We start from the raw sequence: 19,209 nt of genomic DNA on the forward strand, positions 1-19,209 counted from the left end.
AATACTTAAAACGTTCATGTTTTACCCTCTGAAGTACACCAGATCAGGTGTGTTTAAAATAACCTCGAAGTACTAAAGCATCCCATAGTCAGGATGGGGTTTGTTAGGCCCAATAGATCTATCTTTAGGATTCGCACCTACCGTACATAGACAAGTAGTTTAATGTTACCAAGCTAAGGGTATATTTCTGGTTTAAACCCACATAGAATTAGTTTTAGTACTTGTGCCTATTTCGTAAAACATTTATAAAACAGCGCATGTATTCTCAGCCCAAAAATATATATAAAAAGGGAGTAATGAAACTCACAATACTGTATTTCGTAGTAAAAATACATATAACGTCATTTAACAAGTGCAAGGTTGGCCTCGGATTCACGAACGTATCAATATTGAGATTCAATATTGCAGGAAAGTACGTAGATGCAACGGAGATGATAAACACTAGATTGACCTCAGGAGCATACCCATGAACCATACCCATCACCTCCATAGTTATAACCCATAATTTCCTTAGCTTCGACTCATTCAAAAAAAACTATTTTGAAATCACTCGGACAGCACTCCGTCGTAATATTTTATGTATACTAATAATATCTTGAAATAATATAGAGCAAATATATATATATATATATATATATATATATATATATATATATATATATATATATATATATATATATATATATATATCGATTGAGAGAGTTTAGAGAAATACATTTTCAAGTTTCTATGAAATAATGAAACCTATTGAATAATATTTATAATAGATTTTTGAATTATTAAAGTGAATTATTAAAGTATGAATTATTAAAGTGAATTATTAAAGTATGAATTATTAAAGTGAATTATTAAAGTATGAATTATTAAAGTATGAATTATTAAAGTGAATTATTAAAGTATGAATTATTAAAGTGAATTATTAAAGTATGAATTATTAAAGTGAATTATTAAAGTATGAATTATTAAATTGAATTATTAAAGTATGAATTATTAAAGTGAATTATTAAAGTATGAATTATTAAAGTGAATTATTAAAGTATGAATTATTAAGGTGAATTATTAAAGTTAAGGTAAAGTAAAAGTAAAGTAAAGGTAAAGTTAAAGTATAGTAAAAGTATAAAAACTATGTATGTATAATACGCGTATAAATATATATAATATTAATTTAAATCGTTATATATATTTAATGAAATAAAATATAAATATCGTTATATTTATTATACTGGTTAAGTAATGAGTTGTCAAAAGTGATTCTAGATATTTATAAAAGTTATATACGTTTTAATAATAAAGTTCTTTTTAAACTGAAAACGTCTTTGTACGTTTGAAAATAGATTAATAGAATATTATGGAAACCAATTCTCCACTAACTTTTGTCTAACTTTCGTAAATGACACTTTTTGTTTTTATTTATAAATAGCTTTACAAATTATTCTGAATATCATTAAGAGGAATAGATTTTCTCAAATCATAGTGGACCTCTCAACAGAGACTTGTAATCATAATTCAATGTTTCTGATAATTCAATCATTTAATATATTTTTTTTTCATCAAAAATCATATTGAAACAAATACGTTCGTGTAAATTATTATACGTTTAATACTTTATTAATATTCTCAAGTTATAATATATATATACATATACGTATCTATTTATATATAACGGTTCGTGAATCGTCGGAATTTGGTCGAGGTTATAATGAATGTATGAACACAGTTTAAAATTCTTGAGATTTAACTTAACAAACTTTGCTTATCGTGTCGGAATAATATAAAGATTAAAGTTTAAATTTGGTCAGAAATTTCCGGGTCGTCACAGTTCATTCTCTTATCAGCATAACTCTTTTGCCTACTTCTGGCGGTTCTCAATCATTCTTTAATTTGTACAATATTCTCAGTAGTCTCGTGAATAATTTCTGGACCTGTGAGTTGAGCATCCCCAACCTCATTCCAACAAAAATAGGAGACCTACATTTTCTACCATACAGAGCTTCAAATGGTGCGGCCTTAATACTTGCATGATAGCTGTTGTTATAAGAAAATTCAACTAGTGGCAAATATTTATCCCACCCCTTACCAAAATCAATAATACACGCCCGTAACATATCTTCTAACGTTTGAATGGTCCTCTCACTCTGACCATCCGTTTGAGGATGATAAGCGGTGCTCATATCCAACTTAGTTCCTAAGGCTTCCTGTAAGGATCGCCAAAACCTCGATATAAATCGACTGTCTTGGTCCGAAATAATAGATACAGGAACACCATGTCTAGAAACAATCTCTTTCAAATACAAACGAGTAAGCTTCTCCATCGAATCTGTTTCCCTAATCGGCAAAAAGTGAGCCGACTTAGTGAGTCGATCTACAATCACCCAAATGGTATCATAGCCACCAGCAACTCTCGGTAACTTAGTAATAAAATCCATCGTAATACCTTCCCACTTCCACTCGGGAATCTCAGGTTGCACCAAAAGTCCAGACGGTTTTTGATATTCAGCTTTAACCTTAGTACATGTCAAACACTTAGCCACATACTTAGCCACATCACCTTTCAAATTATGCCACCAATACAGCTCCTTAAGATCTTGGTACATCTTTCCTGAACCAGGACGAATAGAGTACCTAGACTTATGAGCCTCATCTAAAACAAGTTGTCGCAGATCACCAAATTTTAGAACCCAAAGGCGTCCCGCAAAACACCGAGTGCCATCGGTTCGTACCTTAAACTGTTTACTCAAGCCTCTGACCTTCCCGTTACGAAATTCTCCTCCTTCAAGGCTTCTTATTGGGCTGCAAGAATCTGCCTTGTGAGGTTTGTTCGAATTGTCATATTCAAGGCTCTACACCTACGAGGTTCAACTCCCTCTTTTCGTCTTAACGCATCGGCCACAATATTGGCCCCTCCTGGGCGATGAAGGAGTTTACAATCATAATCGTTCAATAACTCAATCCATCTTCGCTGTTTCATTTTGAGCTGTTTGTGATCAAGAATATGTTGAAGACTTTTGTGATCAGTGTGCACTGTACTTTTGACACCATATAAGTAATGTCTCCAATTCTTGAGTGCGAACACAACAGCTCCCAATTCTAAATCATGGGTTGTATAATTCTGTTCATGATTTTTCAACTGACGTGACGCGTAAGCAATGACTTTCTTTCGCTGCATCATAACACTACCAAAGTCTTGACACGAAGCATCACAATAGATAACAAAATCATCATTACCCTCAGGTAGTGATAATATCGGTGCAGAAGTTAACTTCTTCTTTAGGGTTTGGAAAGCAGACTCTTGTTCACTCTTCCACTCGTACTTCTTCCCCTTATGCGTTAAAGCAGTCAGAGGTTTCGCTACTCGTGAAAAATCTTGAATGAACCTTCTATAACAGCCTGCCAAACCTAGGAACTGATGAATCTGAGTAGGAGTTTTCGGAAATTTCCCACTTCCTAATTTTCTCAATCTTAGCAGGATCAACTTGAATTCCCTTTTTACTAACAATGTACCCAAGGGATTGAACTTCTTTCAACCAGAACGCACACTTTGAAAATTTAGCATATGGCTCTTCCTTTCTTAACAAATCGAGCACTAACTTCAAATGCTTTTCGTGCTCTTGATCACTCTTGGAATAGATAAGAATATACCGATGAAAACGATAATGAACTTGTCCAGATAAGGTCTACACACACGATTCATGAGATCCATGAACACAGCAGGTGCGTTAGTCAATCTGAACGGCATAACAAGAAATTTGTAGTGACCATAACGGGTACAAAAGGTGATTTTTGAAATATCAGTTTCTTTAACGCGTAATTGGTGATAACCAGAACGGAGATCAATGTTAGAATAAATGGACGAACCTTGAAGCTGATCGAACCGATCATTAATTCTCGGAAAAGGGTAACAATTCTTAATAGTAAGCTTGTTCAACTCACGATTATCAATACACCATCGGAACGAACCACCTTTCTTCTTAACAAACAAAACAGAAGCTTCCCAAGGGGACGAACTGGGACGAATGAAATATAGTTGCAACCAACAAAGAAAACATTGTATAGAGTGGCCACATCAGTGATATAGATGTTTATGGCGATTCCTTCAAAGGGGATAAGAAGGATCATGGACTTCAAATTAAATTTTCATTACATTTCCGAAAGGAAGACGTACGAATCATGGGTTTTAAAGAATGGCCACCTCCAGGTGAGATGAATCTCCAAAAATAATTTTGTGCACCTCAAAGTATTGAATCCTAGGATTGATGTTTACAAGGGTGTTGCGGTTAACAACGAATTTTCAGAGTAGAAACTCCTCAAACGGTCTAGTGTAATATATATCCATGATACCCACTATACAACAGTTGGGGTAGAAACCTACCTAGCGCCTTTTCTACAATAGAGTGACCACCGAGTGTACCCTAGAAAATTGATTTATCGGTCCGCGTTTCGGTCATGTCCAACCATAAGAGGAAAAATTTTATGAGCGCAAAGACTTTCCAACAAATTTTATAAAACCGGCATCCAAAGTGGTGTATGAGTTTCTATTAATGAACTTAATGGTAAGTTTCATCCCTAAACGGAGGATGAGAAAAACTGTGATCCAAACACACTGTAGAGTAATGCGAAAATTTGATAAAATCAATCAAAGGAGTTTTGAAAAAGCTTTAAATGTTTGATGTGACAACATAAACGGAATGAAGTTCTTACTAAATTTAGAAGTATGTACAATGTGTACCTTTTTATATAAAACAAATTGACTAAGTCAAACAGATCAATAAATGAGTGGTTTTTAAAATAACTTTGAAGGTATGATTTAGTATATACTAGCCAAAATAGGTAAGGGTAAATTTATTCATTTGAATCCATACGTACATATATGATTTTATAAATTGTATACATGAAAAAAAATATTTCATTACTTCTATTCGCCCATAAATCTCGTGAGAACCGCCCAATTAAACAAATGTGTAAAACACCAGATGATAAACAGAATATCTGTATTTCAGAGGTTACAAGTTGAAGTAAGATCGTGGAAGATCGAGTAAAGGACTTGAATCATCGTGCGACAGTTGACCAACAAATGTTACGAGGTCATGAAAACTATTGAGTTAAATGTTGTTTTGACTATTATCAGGACATAAGTCCTTGGGCCAAAACTGTTCCCGAGCGAAGCTGTTGCTAACAAGCGAGTTATGAAGGATAGAGCATGAGATAGATAATCTGGTTAAAACAAGCTTCTCGTATATCAACAATTAAGATAATGAATATTTTCCCTACCCATGTAATACATCGGAATTTCTGAATGAGTAGTGTAAAAATTTTCTTTGACTCGCTTTCTATTCCTCATGTCACAATATTGGGACTTCTTTATTAATTAACGTAATATAATCACGTTGGCCTGACGCCATTATATTTCACTAATTCATAGTTCCATTCCAATAGCACTACATGAGGTCAGGACACGCGATCAACCTCGGATTTCCACACAATTTCTCTAAAACAATTTCTTAAATAATGTGCTAAGGATAGCACAAGAGACAAAAACATCATAAGTAACGAATAGGAGTAACGATGACATAAAAATGTCTTCGAAGTACCAAGAATCTCTAAAAGTTAAGACTTACGCTCTCCGATTCAAAAACCAAAGCACCAGTGCACAAAGGCACGTAATATAACAAGAATATTATATACCTAAACATAAAAGCTGACATTGAAATGCCGAGCATTTAGATGTCAAGAATGACATATCGTGTAATATAACTCAAACGTTATATACATAACCATAATAGATGACATAGAAATGTCGAGAATTTCAGAAGTCAAGAATGACATCCCTCGGTTTCACTACCCGAGGTGTTCTTATAAGGATAAGTTCGCATGAGTCGGAGAATACATTTAAATCGAAATGGGAGTTCCTCCCGGATTGAGAATATAATAGAGATGTATGTATGATAACAATATACATACCAATACGATACAAATAATCACATATAATGATATATTATAGGTCGGGCTGTAGACTAGACTCACTAATGCACCCTATTGACTCGGGTAACGACATCAATGCAGCCTAATTCCCTACAACCAACGCTCTGATACCAACTGTGATGGCCCCGTCAAAACACTTAACGGCTTCGTCACTTGGTCCCACAGCTTGATCATAACTCTATATGAATTTAATAAATAACCTTGCATTCTTTATTTAAAAATGATTTCCTATAAAGGAAACCTACCAAAATGTGTAAGTTTAGAAAAACCATACATTATTACCTAACCAAAAGTTGACCAAAACAAGTCAACAACATCCACTATTAAATGTATCAAAATAGAATGCAAGTTAATGTTTAACAAAAGCTGTCATCATAAATATGCAGACTCTCTAAGCACAGCGGAAGCAATCAATCATGAACCTGAGAATAAAACATGCGAGTAACTGTCAACACAAAGGTTGAGTGAATTATAGGTTTAATATTGCAAACAATATTTAATGTAAACCATAAAAATTTATGTTTGAAAACATAAAAACTCCTTTTTGGACCACAAAATTATATGCTAGAAAACATATAAAAATATTATTCCATTTTCCGTGAGCCACCTGGTAACCACTTAACCATTTATTTACCCTTGCCAAACACAATAAATAATATACACCGAACAAGTGTATCTTCAACTAAATACGAAGTACTAAACATTCCGATTATAAATTGCTAGCGCGACTAGCTCGAAATGGGGTTGTCAAACCCGATAGATCTATCCATAGGATTCGCGTTCACCAGTAGAAACCAGTGATTACAGTTACCAGACTAGAGAATATTTTTGTTCAACTCACAATGAATAATTTAAACCAACCTCCACTTGAGTCCAAAATATAAAATAAATTGGATGTATTCTCATCCCAAAAGATTTAAATAGAAAAAAGGGACTATAACTCACCTTAATAGCAAATGAGGAAACCACACAAATATGCGAACAGCAAATGAAGTAAAGTGATTAGGAATGATTACAACGCCGACCTATAAATAAAGCAGGTCGATATAAATAACTAACTTAGGTCAAGTCTTAGTATGATAGGTATTGTACATATTGCAAGTAAACATAGAACAACACTCAACATGCATCGGTTTGATCGGAACAGCGTACGGACACACACTTTCTATTTTTAGAAAGTTTCTATTTTTAGCAGGTTTCCATTTTTGGAAAGTTTCTATTTTAGGAAAGTTTCTATTTTTGGAAAGTTTCTATTTTTGAAAAGTTTCTATTTTTGGAAAGTTTTTAAGTTAGGAAAGTTTCCTTATTTAGAAAGTCAACAAAAGTCAACTGAAAGTCAAAGTCAACCGAAAGTCAAATCAAAAGTCAACCTTGGTCAAACATAGTCAACATTAATTTTAAAAGTGTAAGTTGTAATAATAATATAAGTTATAATGTTATTTAAAGTCAAATATGTATGATTATGTTATAACATAAGTTTAATTAAATTAAAATGAATTATTAAAGTTAACATAAGTTTAGATGATATAATTAATATAACATAAGTATTTAATTAATTAATTAAATAGTAGCCATAACATAAGTATTATTAATTAATAATAAATTTTAAATCATATCATAAGTATTATTAATTAATAATGAATTATTAATCATATCATAAGTTTCTAATTATAATCATTAAATCATAAGTATTTAATAATTAATTTATAATTAAATAATAACTAAGTCTTATAATAATTAAATAATTAATTAATCCTTATTATAAGTCTTATAATAATAATCTCATAATATAAGTTTAATACTTATCATAAGTATTTTCCATTAATAATAAAAGTATTATTAATCATAAGTTTAATTAAAATGTTAATTAAATCATAAGTAATAATTAAATGATATAATAAATATATATCATAAGTCTTAAATTAAAATAATTACTTTTTATATCATAAGTAATTTATTAATAATGAATTTCATTATTTATATCATAAATCTTATTTAATAACCATAAGTTTTAATTAAAAGTTCATCGGGTCATAACTTGAGTCCCGGGAATCAGTTTTCGGCGAGTCTTATGTGACGACCCGGGAATTTCTGACCAAATTTAAACTTAATCTTTATTTGATTTCGACACGATAAGCAGAGTCTGTAATATTGAGTCTCAAAAATTTTGGAACTGTTTATATAAATTCAGTTAACCCTTGACTATTTCCAATGATTCACGAACCATTGCTTGTAAATATGTGGACATATATAAAAATGTGTATATATAAATATATGTATATATATATAATAACCTGAACATTAATAAACTATTATATACATTTATTGTTATAAATAAATATGTACAATAAAATACGTTGTAATCAAAACTATTATTTTATATGTATATTTCTTGTATATACATATTGTTATATTTAATTTAACTATTTAATATATATTTATTTGTGTAGTAAGTTTTGTTATTTAAAACTGTTTATATATATACATAGTGCATATTGAATATAATTAATTTTGAGTTTAAATGATAAATGTCTGTAACTTTCGGTTGACGTTTAATTATTTTTAAAATAGGTCAAATATATATATATATGAAGTTTAAAAATAAAAGTTGTTCCAAGATTTGATTAAAAAGATAACAGTTTTGATAAATATTTTTTTTTTACCTTTTCAAACTAAGTTTTTGTACTCCGTACATATAAATTGGAACAGAAGATAAATAATTTTCGAATCTTTTTGCTCAGGTTTCAAACAGTTAATGAGTGAAATAATTAAATATATTTATTCTAAAAGTTTGGGATTTTTAGGAACACTTTTATACGCTAACTGTTTAGCAATAGGCACGATATAGCACTATGTGGAAAAAGTGTCGGTAACTAACAACCAAAATATATGGTGGCTAAACTATTTCCTTTTCAATCCACCTACACGTTCTTTTCATTTCATTTGATTAATCTATTGTTATTATTATATTACATTATTACATATCTATAACTATTATATATTATATATACATATACATTCATTGAAAGATTATCACCATTACATTTTTTCAAACTTATTCTTACTCACACAACTGGACTTTTTTAACTGCTCCGTTGTCTCCATTGCTATCTTGCATTTTGATCTAAAAAAATATATATCTATATTCTTATCTTCTCACCTCTGTATTCTTATTTTCTTTGGTTACAACTATTTGTGGTTTGATATTAAATAATTAATTGGTATTGAGAAATGAAGATATAGTGTGATGTTGAAGTGCCTGCAATTAATAAGCTTGCTAGTACATTAAAGGTTGTTGCTATAAACTTGGTCTAATAAGCTTTCTCCTTGTGATAATTGCCAAGAGAAAACATCATTTTGTTTTGTGTAAAGGATCGAGCCTTGTTCTGCCGTGATTGTTACGAACCAATTTATTCAGCTGGTAACCTTGCAGCCATCCATTGAGAAGGTTGTCGCCCCACAAGTCGTTCCAATGAAACCATCATACGCCAACACTATTCCTTCTTCCCTCTTTCAATTGAACCACCTTAACATCATATTATTTTTTTTTTCTTTTCTCTGTTTTGCTAAACACTCGCCACCCATCACTAATTCTGCTCAATCATACACCAACCCTCACTTTGCACCACCGTCACCTTCTCCATCGCCGGTCATCAAAAAACCGCCACCCCACTCCATTGCAAACCGCCTTCCATTACCACCAAACATCACCTTTACTGCTGTGAATAGTCGAAACCATCACCAACCCATCGTGACCAGCTGCTGCTACGCAAACAACCACCAACTCTCTCTCTCTCTCTCTCTCTCTCTCTCTCTCTCTCGCCGTGACTCAACAAACCAACCCGGTTTTATTTATTTTATTTTTTCTGTTTATAGAAACACAACCACAACCGGACACCTCATCACCACCACTTCCGGCTACCACCCATGACCACCATAGCAACACCTTCATCCACCATCTTCACCTTTCATCGCCACCTTGTGTTTTTCTGTTTTTACAACCGTCAACAACCACCATCTCACTTTCAAGAACATCACCATCAACACATAAACTCGCCACATTTTATTCCTAATCGTGTTTCTGTTATTGTCCTCTAATATAAACTGAACTCACGATGATTGCTGTTACTGTATGCATGAGGAAGAAATGATGATGATAAGGAGACGAAAATGATGATGTCAAATGAAAGTGAGGGGACATTTTATAATGATATTTGATAAACCCAGCAAATTTAATTGATGATGTGTTACAGATGAGCTCACACCCCACTAATCCTATATTCAAATTTAAATTAAAACATGTAATTTGGAAGGAAATTGGATGCTGTGTAATACGGGTTATATAGTTATAAATCTGGGTTTAAATCAGAAAAACAGGAGTGGTGGAGTGGTAATGCGTGTTTCAGGTTAAGCAAGAGGTCATGGGTTCGAGTCCCGTTCGCGGCAGTTTTTTTTAATGCTTCTTTTGAGGTAGCTTTTCATATTAAAAATTGATATTATTATTATTATTATTATTATTATTATTATTATTATTATTATTATTATTATTATTATTATTATTATTATTATTATTATTATCATTATCATTATTATTATTGTTGTTATTAGTTAGTATTATTATTGTTAAGAATTTCATTAGTTTTACTATAATAATACAAAGTATTATTAATATATCAATATCATTATATAAATATTAATATCATTGTTATTGTTATTATTAGCATTAGTACTAGTTTTATCATTTTTAAACTATATATTTTAGAAAAGGTATTTTACTTAAAATTATCGTTTTCGTTACTATTATAAGTATTAGTATCATTAAAACTATTATTATTAGTACTACCAATATTTATACTAAAATTATTATCATTATAAGTATTACTAGCATACTTATTATTATTATTATTATTAAGTATATTTACTAATATTATTATTATTAAATAATATAACTTTTATTTATTATCATTTAGTTATCAAACGATTTTTTAGTTATATAAATATTATAGTTAATACATATAACATATCCATATTAACGTTGTATTATAAATACTAAGTATTTAGATATAATACATAAAATAGAAATATTTAAATTATTTATTGATAAAACATATAATATATTAAAATAACAATTAAATCACTAAATAAAATACAAATTGGTTCGATTACCATTACATGTGTTAATATACATAATTGATTATAGGTTCGTGAATCCGAGGCCAACCCTGCATTATTCAGTTTGTCAATGTCGTCATATGTATTTTTACTACAAAATACAGTATGGTGAGTTTCATTTTCCCTTTTTACTCTTTACATTTTTGGGCTGAGAATACATGCAAATGCTTTATTAACTGTTTTACAACATTTATATGCGTGAGTTTCATTTGCCTTTTTACCCTTTATATTTTTGGGCTGAGAATACATGCGCAATTTTTATAAATGTTTTACGAAATAGACACAAGTAATCGAAACTACATTATATGGTTGAATTATTGAAATCGAATATGCCCCTTTTTATTAAGTCTGGTAATCTAAGAATTAGGGAACAGAAACCCTAATTGACGCGAACTCTAAAGATAGATCTATCGGGCCCAACAAGCCCCATCCAAAGTACCGGATGCTTTAGTACTTCGAAATTTATATCATGTCCGAAGGAGGATCCCGGAATGATGGGGATATTCTTATATACAAATTGTGAATGTCGGTTACCAGGTGTTCAATCCATATGAATGATATTTTTGTCTCTATGCATGGGACGTATGTTTATGAGAAATGGAAATATGAAATCTTGTGTTCTATTAAAATTATGAAATGATTATTTATGTTAAACTAATGAACTCACCAACCTTTTGGTTGACACTTTAAAGCATGTTTATTCTCAGGTACGAAAGAAATCTTCCGCTGTGCATTTACTCATATTAGAGATAGTACTTGGAGTCATCCATGACATATTTCAAAAGACGTTGCATTCGAGTCATTGAGTTCATCAAGATTATTATTATTAAGTCAATTATAGTTGGATATATTATGAAATGATATGCATGCCGTCAACTGTCGATGTAAAGCAAATTTGTCTTTTAAAAACGAATGCAATGTTTGTAAAATGTATCATATAGAGGCCATGTACCTCGCGATGTAATCAACTATTAGGAATCGTTTATAATCGATATGGACTTCGTCCGGATGGATTAGGACGGGTCCTTTCATCTTATATATATCTTCGCCTAACCGACCCAGCCGACACATTAATGTGCTCAAGAACACCCCAAGAACAGCAAACAAGTCGTGAGTTTCAGCCCTTAATCAGTTTGGATCTTTAATCCGCTCAAAAACGTGTTTTAGTCATAACGGGTGATCCGTGGCTCGGATTTCGATGACCCGAACATGAAATTTCATCCCATCATCAATCCTAATACACTAGTACACCCTAAATACTCTAAAAATGGTCACAAAGTCGGACCACACCTGGTACAATTCGTTTTTATATTTTAATCTCAATATAACACCATTTTAATCATAACTAGAGCTCCTGGAATCGAAATGACATGAATCCGGAGTCTAAAATTAATGTCTTGATGAGAGGAACTCATCTAGATACTTTAATTTCACTTTTATAACAGTTAATTTTACAGAAAAGATCAAACAAGCTGCTGTCCCAAAACAATCAAACCGAAAACATGCGATAACGAGTGATTCTATGCATACAATCATTAATCCAACAACATACAATTACTATAGCATCAACATAAGATTAAAAACAGTAAAAATAAATGAAAATTGAAAATCTAGGGTTCATGTTCATACCCAAATCAAAAATCGAGAAGAAGACGCTTAAAGATCGTGAAATATGACACCCGAATATGTAAGCAACCTTGAGAAATGATGAACAAATCTATATGATCTTGTAGTGGCAGATTTTTGGTGTATGAATGAGCTAGGAGTCGGCCTAGGGTGAAAGAAATGGAAGAGAGAAGTTGCTAGGGTTAAAATGAGGAGTATTTTTGGTGTTTTAATCAAATGAATCACTATTTAGAAGAAATGGCAAAACCACTCCCTCCCCTTGACCATTTTTGGCTGAAATATGATGGGTGGGCCCCACTTGTGGGCTAAATTGATGCTAAGAGTATTTGCTTGTGGCCCGAATGCCCGAACAAAACCAGAAACACGAAAACACGACTACGCGATTGAAAATTCGGAGAGATATTAATTACGCGACGAAAAATATATATAAACACTATATATAAATATATGACATTAAAATATCATATATAAAATTATTAGGACTTAAAAGTCCCAAAATCTCGACCGTTGGTTTGAAAACAGAAAAGATTCGCCGGATAGAAATCCGCGACACGTAGAAACGTATAACTTAAAATATGAATACAAATATTCATTTAACACATAATAATTAATATATTATTACTATAATAATAATATAGGTCATAGAAATGACGTGACACGAATAACCATTAACGGTCATTAAATAATTAACGGTAAAAGATAACGAAAAAATTAGGGTCGTTACATGACCCGACCCATTTTGACCCATACTAAAATGGTCAGTATCAACCCAAACCTGCTATGAAAATAATATGTAATTCAAAATTTTGTGATCATATGATTAAAGTCATTTTAATATATCAAACGAATGCACCAAATTGAAAAAAAAAAGAGTATAATCAACGTTCACCATTCAGGTGAGTTTACTTTTTGAATTCAACAATCAGGCAGGCTTTAGCTATTAGTTTACTAATGCACTAAATGATGAACACTGACATATACAATCAAAGAAATGAGTATCATTGTAGCATACTTTGAGCTGAAACAAATAGGCAATTGTATTTAAAAAAACACCTCATAACAGATTAACATTATCAAATATAGGTTGAAATTGAAACGCATAAAAAGGAAAGAACACTTTTGTCTACAAAATCCTGATATATAGTAATCAAAATGGCATTACGCTAAACAATCATATTGCTTAAATAAAAAATCAATGAATGTTAACAAACAGAAAAATTTGTTGAAAAATTCAAAGTCGTGTTATGTATCAACAGACTTTTCAATTTTTTTAGAAATCTATTGTAATAAAGTAATCAAAATGAATAACCGACGACCACAAATATACCTGAAAATGCAGAAACGTTGATTTTACATATCTTGAATTTCTTCTAAAGTTATAATATAAGCCTCTTTTGTTAGTAACTTTACAGTCCTGTTCACTACAAAGTAAGGAAATATAAGTCCATTAATCATCTATCGTTATAACAATCATACATACCATGTGCAAGTACATAACTATATAACAGATTACAAAAAACAGACATTTTTCGAATTATCCCCAAAATGAGCAATATTTTAGTAATTCTTGTACTGTTCTAGTCTCATTTGCCTATATTTTCCAAAAAGTAGTGACTGAGCTGGCTTGCACATTTTGTAGCCAACTGTTTTGGCTACAACTATATGTTGAACATGTGGGTCAGAATGACCATTTGGTTATCATATACCTCAAGAATCATATCCTGCAATTGAAAGGTCAAAGCTTATAAATCAACAATCAAATGGTCATTCATGTTCAAAATAAAACAAACAATAGTCAAGGCTTGCAAACCCACAAAATAGTTGACTGATTGTGATAAACAAACTAAAAGTGACCCAAATGGTCAACAGGATGTTGCAAAAAAAAAAAAAAAACAGTTATCCCCGTTTTTGTGGTAGCCAAAACAGTTGTGTTTGCTCATTCTAATAAACAAACCAAAAGGTCATTATGCTTGCAAACAAACAAACATTTGACATGGGTAGCACAAAAAAACAAACATTTGACATGGCTTCGAAACAAACCAAATGGTCTTTCTGCCATGAGCTTGTTATTTAAATTTTTTATATATCATTCTTATTCGAAGTTTAAGTTTGTAAACAGTAGAACCAGTCCAGAATTAAGTGAAATACCTTGGACGTGTTGGATCTAAGTCAGTTTGCTTATTGATATAATGATCACGGCTGCTACAAATTTACTTTTCAGTAACGAAAATAATATAGAATTCGAAACACCAATGTAGCGAGTTCTCCCTATAGCTCACCGTATAACAGTTTGGTCGATTATATGATGATAATTTGTGTTTATGAATTCTGCAAACAATGGTTTGTTTTATGTCCATTAACCTGTAAACAGCCACAAACTAAATCAAACATTGATTTATCTTAAATTTTCAAAGTGAATGAAAAATAAGAATCACAAGAAACAAATTGTGATACCTTCAGAAGATCGATTTCGAAGGAGAGTTAAACGGCCCTTTTTGATATGCATTCCTTATGCAAACATCGTTTGACCATTGAAGTTTAGATAATGGGTCAAACAGTTTCAAATCAAAATGTGTACAATTGGGTTGATATGCAACAGTGTTTATCCATTTTTAGAAGGAAACGGATCAATACTGTGCAAAATAATATTATTTAGGACAATAAATTAACATCCATAATAAAGTAACATGAAAGCCTTTATGCATTTAGATATATTTCATATGACTTCCAATTTGTTCAACCCATCAGACTGACTTGTTTTTCAAATATATCATTTGACTTGCAACATTTGACCCGTTTGAGTAAAAACATCAGAACTGAGCATATAATTTCTAATAAAAGTTTTACCTTTAACATACCTGCTTTAATATTGAAAGATCAAAATCATTGCTGCTGCAGATTTGTAAAAAATTGAATGAAATCAGGGTAGAAATCAGGTACTCCGTATCAAATATATCTAAATGACAGTGAAATCAAGGGTACCAAGAGTTGACCTGTGAATCAAGGGTACACTGAAATCCAATAATTTGGAAAAAAAATACAATTAACCTGTGAATGAGGTTCGATGAGTTGATGATTTAGGAGTTCATAATACTCTGACACAAACATCAAACTGAAATCCAATATTTTATTCTAGTTACCACCAAATCCAACTCATCCAAACCTTAATAATTCCATTAAATTAAAAGTTAAATCATATTCAAACAAAAAAAAAACGAAAAGATTTACCATAATTCACGATCTAAAGATTTCTATAACCAATTCAAAAAAAATCACGTACCATAATCGCCGATTAATAACGGCTTAAGCATCGGCCAAACTTCCGGTTAGTATAAAAAAGTTATACGGTTTTGTAGAGAAAAACGCAATGGATTAATTGTTGGTAGTGGCGACCTCTATTACGGCGGCTTAAGGGCGTGATCGTCGATGAAAATATTGTGGTGGTTTGTTCAGTTTTGAAGAGAAAGAGAGAGACAATTTTAGGTTATCATAATGAAACCCTAGTTAAGCGTGGAGTCGATCGCTTTATTAGGGTTTATGGCAGGAGATGAATTAAGGATGCAGTGATGAGAGGAACGATTTGTAAAACCTAAATTCCTTTCTGTGGAAGAAGACAGAGATGCTAAAGCCGTGAGGGTTTAATTCGTGGAAACATTGAATAATGAAGTGACAGATGTCGTGATGTGAGGCTATGCTGACACAGACTGTACAACCAATTGCGAGCAGACACGTGGCATAATGGACTGGCGGGATTCAGCAGATGCAGACACGTAGGATAATCCTTGTGCTTTATTAGGAGTTCATAATACTCTGACACAAACATCAAACTGAAATCCAATATTTTATTCTAGTTACCACCAAATCCAACTCATCCAAACCTTAATAATTCCATTAAATTAAAAGTTAAATCATATTCAAACAAAAAAAAAACGAAAAGATTTACCATAATTCACGATCTAAAGATTTCTATAACCAATTCAAAAAAAATCACGTACCATAATCGCCGATTAATAACGGCTTAAGCATCGGCCAAACTTCCGGTTAGTATAAAAAAGTTATACGGTTTTGTAGAGAAAAACGCAATGGATTAATTGTTGGTAGTGGCGACCTCTATTACGGCGGCTTAAGGGCGTGATCGTCGATGAAAATATTGTGGTGGTTTGTTCAGTTTTGAAGAGAAAGAGAGAGACAATTTTAGGTTATCATAATGAAACCCTAGTTAAGCGTGGAGTCGATCGCTTTATTAGGGTTTATGGCAGGAGATGAATTAAGGATGCAGTGATGAGAGGAACGATTTGTAAAACCTAAATTCCTTTCTGTGGAAGAAGACAGAGATGCTAAAGCCGTGAGGGTTTAATTCGTGGAAACATTGAATAATGAAGTGACAGATGTCGTGATGTGAGGCTATGCTGACACAGACTGTACAACCAATTGCGAGCAGACACGTGGCATAATGGACTGGCGGGATTCAGCAGATGCAGACACGTAGGATAATCCTTGTGCTTTATAAGATGTTATAGATAGATAGATAGATAGATAGATGTTTACCTATTTACCATTGCAAATGCATTTACCGTTAGATTTACGATTTTCATTCAATTTTATAATAAAATAACTATGATATATTATTATAAAACATGTATATCTAATAAAATAAACATACAAATTACATACTCCAGTTAATTTTAATGGTCTATGTTTAATAGTAAATTCAACAAATCGTGTTCTATATTCGACAAAGATTACACGTTCTAGTGAATAAATTTTAATTATGTCATGGTATATTTATTTTTGCTATACAACGCTTTTGTTTTTATCGCATATTTGAAAATCTTATAATATTTTTTTAATATTCAATGAATATCGATTAACCGGCTTAATTCAGTGGATATGGATATGGATGGATGAACAAAACTAAATGAATATGGATATGGATATAAATGAATAAAAACTAAAAAAATATGAATGTGAATACGACATCACTCGATTCATATCTAATCCATTGTCATCCTTATTCACATGCTTAAAATACACTAAACTTCATTTATCTCTTACATGTTTATGTTAGTCGCATAAAGTACGGAGTGTAATTACTATATTATCCAATAGACAAAAATGGTGAATAGTAACTAGAGGCATTTTTGTCATTTCACCTTTTTTTAATTCTAATTAAATTTCACTACACCAACAAACACCCCCACACTTTTTTTAAATATTCAAATCGACCCCCCAAACAGGGAGGTAAAGTGTCAAATAACCATTTTCACAAAAAATCTTAAATAAACTCCACCCAAATATTCAACGGGTCATATCTTCTCGCTCGTAACGAGTTAAATTTTTTCGACACCATCGTTAAACTCGGAATAATTTTAGGAACAATGTCACTAACTATACGCAAAACGGACGCTTTTTAAAAAATGCTAAAAAAATTGGGTACTTTTCATACACGTTGATTTTGCATTAAATTTTTAAAAGTCGATAATTACATAGCTAAACGCAGAGATGGACATATATTGTTAATTTAAAATAACATTTAAATCTTTCACGGGTTATACCTTTTAGTTCGACTCGAGTTGCGCTTCAACGACATCATTCTTTAGCCACGAAATAATTTTACAAACTAAACGCAATAAAATACATTGAAAACTGAACCCCCGGCGCGAAGCTAGGATTCAACAACTAGTTTAACTCTATTTTAAACTTCTTTATTTATATATTAAAAAAATAAATGCATGGGCTTGCCAGCAAACACTATTAGTGACACATTAGCTAGTCTACTCCCGCTAACCTCTTAACGTGTCACTCTCTTAATAATTTGCGAATCTTCGATCATTTCAATTTAAAGATTCTTGCATGGAGAATAGTCCATGCAACTAGCACTTGTACTCTATGCATTAGATTAGATATAATAATATGGTAAGACTATAAAACATCAATTTATGTAGGCATTTCTATACACATGTAATGATAAGAAAGTATTTACATTATAACATAAATACACTTCTGTACACATTATAAGCATACATCATCTTAAAATGTTTCTTTTCTTTCTTTCTTTTTTTTTTTTCGTTTTTTTTGTTTTTTCAAAAAGCAGTAAAATTCCATTAAAACTCGATAGGCTAAGTGGGAGCCCAAACCCATTGCAAAGACACGACAAACAGAAGCTTGGTGGAGGAACATAATAGCAGAAACAATAGCTTACAAAATTATAATTGCAGAGAAAGCAACTTATGTACTAGATTAACCTATACAGCAAAAACTCAAACAATTTTCAAGCAACATATGAACTCGGATTTGCAAGCCAATTTAACCATTCTAACTTCACGTTCTTGATACGAGCGTATATCCATTCAAACGATTTGAGTTGGATTTTCATCAAATATGAGGCCCATTCGAACTTGAATTCTTGAACACTTTTTTATTTCTGTTTTT

At 31.6% G+C, this 19,209-nt stretch overlaps 1 long non-coding RNA gene across 5 annotated transcripts; it reads right to left on the minus strand.

The window, feature by feature from the left end:
• Nucleotides 1-14,141: 14,141 nt before the first annotated feature.
• Nucleotides 14,142-16,391, minus strand: LOC139855374 (uncharacterized). 5 transcript variants are annotated; one of them, XR_011761415.1, is made up of 5 exons: nucleotides 16,058-16,391; nucleotides 15,232-15,940; nucleotides 15,057-15,138; nucleotides 14,926-14,976; nucleotides 14,142-14,498 (listed from the first exon to the last, which is right to left on the minus strand). It is a non-coding gene; the product is annotated as an uncharacterized lncRNA (long non-coding RNA). The 5 variants fall into 5 exon arrangements; XR_011761418.1 differs by lacking the exon at nucleotides 16,058-16,391 and having other exon boundaries at nucleotides 15,232-15,669; nucleotides 15,771-16,017; XR_011761417.1 differs by lacking the exon at nucleotides 16,058-16,391 and having other exon boundaries at nucleotides 15,232-15,285; nucleotides 15,636-16,017.
• Between the last annotated feature and the right edge of the window lie 2,818 nt (nucleotides 16,392-19,209).

The sequence above is a fragment of the Rutidosis leptorrhynchoides genome, chromosome 6, assembly GCF_046630445.1.
Source record: "Rutidosis leptorrhynchoides isolate AG116_Rl617_1_P2 chromosome 6, CSIRO_AGI_Rlap_v1, whole genome shotgun sequence".
In the NCBI taxonomy this organism is placed as follows: Eukaryota; Viridiplantae; Streptophyta; class Magnoliopsida; order Asterales; family Asteraceae; genus Rutidosis; species Rutidosis leptorrhynchoides.